We start from the raw sequence: 6,000 nt of genomic DNA, 5'->3' as shown, positions 1-6,000 counted from the left end.
AGAGACCCAGGGGTCCCTCTGCCTCCACTTCTCCAGCCCTGGGATTATAAATATATGCTACAGTGCCTGATTTTCATATAGGTACTGGGTATCTGAACTCATGCTCTTATTCTTGCAAAGCAAGCAATATTGCCTACTGAGACATCTCTCAAGTTCCAGTATGTCATCTTACCCCTTGAAGATGATTTTATCCTTACTGAAACACTGTTTCTCTTTACTTTTGAATGCTGATTACATTTTTCCTCTCTCTCTCTCTCTCTCTCTCTCTCTCTCTCTCTCTCTCTCTCTCTCTCTCTCTCTCTCTCTTTCTCTCTCTTTTTGTTCTCTCTGGAAAAAAAGAAACCACATACCACTCACATTTTGTTTTTACTTCCTCCTCCTCTTCCTCCTCCTCATTATCATCACCATTTTGCAGGCCAGTTTTACTCAGAAATCACTAGGTAACCTAGACTGGCCCCAAACTTGTGATCGTTCTGCCTCATCTTTCAAATATTAGCATAATAGCTTTAAGCTACTATGCCCAGGAACACTTTGCTTTTATATGTAACATAGCTACATTAAGGTAAAATCCACTACAGAAATTGCTAAAATTGCCACATTTAATAATATATAATGTAAACATGCATGTATAAATATGCATTATTTGAGTCTATTATCTATGATGTGCAGGATATGAATATGAATCTGCCTTAGACTTTTTCATATGAAGCTGGGCATCAGGGTAATATGCCCAAAACTGCAGAATATCCATACCTAGTGATTTATAGACCTGTAGAAGGTCCTCATTTTAGAGCTAAAGGAAAATGAGCCAAACACCAACAGCACCTGTCTTACTCTGTCTGTAAGTTACCTGCTTTCATATAGCAGCTGTGAGGAATATGATCAAATATTTCCTAACTGGTCTTAGACATTTAATTTTGATAATTTCATGGTAATGAACTAATACAATTCAGTGTTAAAAACCAATGATTAGAAAATAAGAATAGGGGTACGATTTTTTTTCCGGAGCTGAGAATCGAACCCAGGGCCTTGTGCTTGCTAGGCAAGCACTCTACCACTGAGCTAAATCCCCAACCCCACGAAATTTTTTTATCCAAAGATGATATACAAATGACTAGCAGATACATGAAAAGGAACTAAACATTACTGATTATCAGGGAAATATGAATCATGATGATAATGAAGCTGTCACCATCAATCTATGGAGACAACTACTATCAAAATCCAAAAGAAAAAAAAATGATGAAGAGGAGATGGAGATAAAGGAGACTGAATTGTGTCAGAAGGAGTGTACATTGTGGTATCGTGTTCCCCAAAATATTGTGCATCCTAATAAACTTATCTGGGGTCAGAGAGCAGAACAGCCACTAGATACAGAGGCTAGAAAATGGTGGCACTCACACTTTTAATCCTAGCCTTCTGGAGGCGTGGATCTCTGTGAGTTCAAGGCCACACTGGAAATAGCCAGGCATGGTGACTCACGCCTTTAATCCCAGGGAGTGATGGCAGAAAGCAAAAAGATATATAAGGCATAAAGACCAGAAACTAGAGGCATTTGTCTGATTAAGCTTTTAGGCTTCTAGCAGCAGTTCAGCTGAGATCCATTCGGATATGTGGACTCAGAGGCTTCCACTCTGAGGAAACAGGATCAGTTGAGGAACTGGAAAGGTGAGGAAGCTGTGGCTTGTTCTGCTTCTCTGATCTTCCAGCATTCACTCCAATAACTGGCCTCAGGTTTGTTTTTATTAACAAGACCTTCTAACAACTCATGCTACAGTACGTTGATAATGGTGTAGGAAAGACTGTGGAGATGCCTTTAAAAAAATTAAAAGCCTGATGTGGGGAAGGCTTTACCCTGGAGGAGATTGGAATGGGGGGCGGGCTGGGGGGAAGGTGAGGGGGGCGGGAGGGGGGAGAACAAGGGAATCTGTGCCTGTATGTAGAACTTAATTGTATTGCAAAATAAAAATTAAAAAAAAAATTAAAAGCAAGACAACCATGCAGTCTATCAATCCCATATCAGGAAACGTATCTGAAAGAAAACACCATATCCTATTTATAAGCGAGATTTAAATTCCATTTTTAAAAGATCTTACTCTCTAATCCAGGCTACCCCGAACTCATGATGTAGTCAATACAATCTTCAAATTTTCATATTTCTGCGTTAGTATTTCAAGTTTTGGGCTTGTAAGCATTCATTGCCACATGGAGCTTAATGTCTTGCTATATGTGACAATGCTGATGAGCCTAAGGGTATACATGGTAATTGAAATACTTCAGACTAAAGGAATCAACAGAAACAATGCACCTGAGTAGGAAATGGTATCAGGAAAATGTTCTCCTTAAGAGACAGAAACATTTGAAGGTTTGTAGGTTGGTAGAATGATTCAGTACTGAGGTCTAACATGAAGTGGTCTGGTTAGTCATACCTTTCTCTAGGCCTCTTGCCAATATGATTTTGCTACCCCCAAGACATTAAAGTTCATTTTCTTGTCTCTTACCTACAACTTGGCCTTGGATTTATTTTGGCAATCCCACTCTTGAAGAAGTGACAGTCTAAGTCTTGCAGGTGCAGGTTTTAAGAAGTCTTGAGGTGTGCTTTCACCTCCTTTGCCCACTTTCTCCTTGATTTATGGGAGTCTTATCTCCCCTAGTGTTGGAGATGCCCTCAGTGGGGAAAAAGGCACGGAAATTCAGCTGACAGCCACACAACCATTAGAGACGTGAAACAAATCTCGCTGGGACAGTCCCATCCTGTCAGACTACCAGATGACACTAACTCCGTGAGTGTTCCCAGAAATGAGCTGCAATGCCGGTCTAGCTAATCTCAAATTGCTCAACCACAGAACTGTGAGATGTAAGGAATTCTTGTGTGTCTATCAGTAACTTTTAGATGATTCATTAACATGAATAGAGAGAAGAGAGGTGCCAAACACTTTTTAAAAAAACTTATACAGTTTTGATTTTCTTTTAATTGTTTTTATGCTCATATTAGATAAACTAAAGAATGTTTTATGCACTAAATTCAGTTAATACTTGAACATGTCTGTGTCATAACTAGATATATAATTTGTATGAGATACTTAATCAGTACATTATATGTGCTATAGTATAATGCCAATCACCGCCATCTATTTTAGGGCATTTCCCTACCTATTTACTATAGAATGAACAATTCAGGCACATATGGTCAGAGCTGAGATATTTCTCTGATAAGTCAGGTAGTAAAATTTACTTTATGAATATAATTTTGAAACTGATATTTTATATATGAGTGTTTAATAACAAAGAATACCATGTTCTAATTTAAATAAACATTTAACACTAGAGACCATGGAGTTATGATATGAAGGCTTAAAAATTAAAATTAAGCTACTGAAAATGAGTTATTTTGTCACACAATTTCATGATTTTGGAATAGAATGTCTTGATTTCTCATGGCCATGATTTTTCAAAAGCTAGGTTTGGTAAATAACTTTAAAGAAGGGTTACCCTATATTAAACAGCTTAAATGTTCTGACCAGTCACACCTTTATTTTTCTTCTATGTATATTATTTGAATTCAAGTATCTTCTAAACTTGCAACCTAAGCAGCAATAGGATTTATCCTCATCCATAAAATCATTATTACATTTAATTCATTTTACCTATAAAATATAAATGGATTTGGGGAAGTGCATTACAAAATGAAAGCTATGGATATTAGTTAATAGTTGTAGAGTGTATTGTCTTCAAAATAAATGTTTCTAACAGATTCTCCAAGAAACAAATGAAGTCACCATGTAGTGCTTTAGAGAACTTCCACTAAACTCTTGGGGAAAGGGTAGGAATGCATGGTTAATGATGACTAACCAGGCCCAGAGGAATTCATGACTTCATGTTGTCCCTATGCTGAGGTTGTACCACACATGTTACTGTAAGACATCTTGTGGCTGCTGTCCTAGATTGCAATTCATACTAACAGATGTTTGAGGAGGAAATTATTTGTTCAATTTGTTTATGAGTCAGAGGATTTTTGTCTGAACATAATTACATGAGGAGACCACAATTTATGAATGAATTGTATTCCAGCAGTCCATTTGTGAGTCAGTTGTTTGGGATGAAGAACATATATTTTATGTATAAACTAGTTTAAACATTAGTGCTTCCCAAGAAGATCACAAATAGCTGCTTTACTACATTACTTGGCTGACAGAATCTTGGTCCTGAGACCCCTGAGAAAGGATTTGGAGAGAAATGTCCCACTTCTTGCTTGACCAGTTTGTTTGTTTTGAATCTACACAAGAGAGACTTTTCTCTTTCTAGGTTGACTTTTGCCATCTTTTTATTTTCCCAAAATCACTTTGAATGACAAGTCAAATCTAACCCATCCATGACAAACTTTAAGCTATTCTAAAATAATGGGTCTCTCCTCAGTCACCAACAGGACCTGTTATCGTGAGGCAATAAAGAATGTGTCTTAAAAAAAAACTTAATGAAATTAATAACTATCCAAATAGAATTTCTAACTTTACAAATATAACATTTGTTCATGTAAATTCCTGTACTTGGTGAACTTTGTGATTTAAAAGGTGAAGAAAAAATCCCAGATGTTTGGAGAGAGGACATTACTTGGTAAAGGCTGATATTCAGGTCCTCCTATGCCCCAAATCCTGCTTAAGTCATCTCCTCTGATTAATTTTATGACTTACTATTTTTCCTTTTGTCCCTTTATGAACTAAGACATTCTCTAAAACTTTCACCATTCTATTTCTATTTTATAACGAAATATGAATATTTAGTTAAGAAAACAATGAGCAAAAAATGATGTTATTGGTCTATAAATTGCAACTTCTCTGATTGTATTTTTTTTCTTCTTACAACCCAATAGAGGCCACTATTAATTATTTTGTTTGTCTGCGTTCTAGGTAGTGTATTGCCATGATCAGTCTAGCACTCAGTATACTGGCTGAACCTAGTTAATCCTTAAAATGTATTTAAGAAATAAACTTTTAAATTGGTCCATATTTCAAACATATAATAATAGAGACATGAAAATACTTGAGTTAAAATATGCTCCTTAGACTTGCCATATATTTGAGGAGATGGACAACATGGTCCTTTGGCCATTTTACTCCAGGCAGTTTTTGTTCCTGTTGATAGACATAATAATTGACTTTAGCTTTTATGACAAATAATAACTATGCACTGTTTCTGTGCATAAAGTCATTTTGGTTTGCATCTGTAGCAGCAGAGAGAAGTGAAAAGTTGAGAAAGGAAACTACTATTGTTTTCTGAGCAAATCCCACATGTGTTTGAGAAAATTTGGCATGTTTGTAAAGACAACTAATTTAAATAGGGAGGAATACATGGAATGGGAGCTCCAAGCTTGCTTCCCACATGTGTTAGTGAAACTGAAACACATGAAGTATGGTTACAAGAAACCTGAGTTTACAAACGTAACCTGACATGAGGGCAACGTGAAGTTCTATCTAGTGAGCTAATGCCACACAATGCGGTTGCGATGAACTTACCATTTGTGCAGTCATGCTGCATCCACTTTTACAATTTAAACAACTCTGCAGTTTGCAAAGTGTTTGGGTGGCCCTTTCTGGTTTGCACGTGGACCCTGACATATAAAGCACGGATGTGTGAGGTCTGGTGAGGGCAGACAGCACAAGACACATGGAGTTACTTGTGTATTAGCAGGGATCGGTTAATAACATACAGCCACCGCAAAGCCTCGCTCTCCATGCAACCCTCTCAAGACTGTTTAATGTTATTAACTTCAGAAGTCTGTGGCAGATGTCAATATCTGGTAGATTCTTTTCTAATGAGATATCTGCTCTTCATTTCCAGTCATTGTTAAATTAATTCTTTAAATGCTGTTTTTGACAGAGCATGCTGTCTAAAGAACCCATCAGGATTAAATTCATTGCACCAATCAGTAGCTTATTTGTTCGAAATATTTGCATAAAATTTTGACCTTACACAATAAATTACTTGTAAACTAAATATTCC

Source organism: Peromyscus eremicus, chromosome 12 (genome assembly GCF_949786415.1).
Source record: "Peromyscus eremicus chromosome 12, PerEre_H2_v1, whole genome shotgun sequence".
Taxonomy (NCBI): domain Eukaryota; kingdom Metazoa; phylum Chordata; class Mammalia; order Rodentia; family Cricetidae; genus Peromyscus; species Peromyscus eremicus.
The sequence above is the reverse complement of the archived record's forward strand: the minus strand, read 5'-3'. Positions refer to the sequence as shown.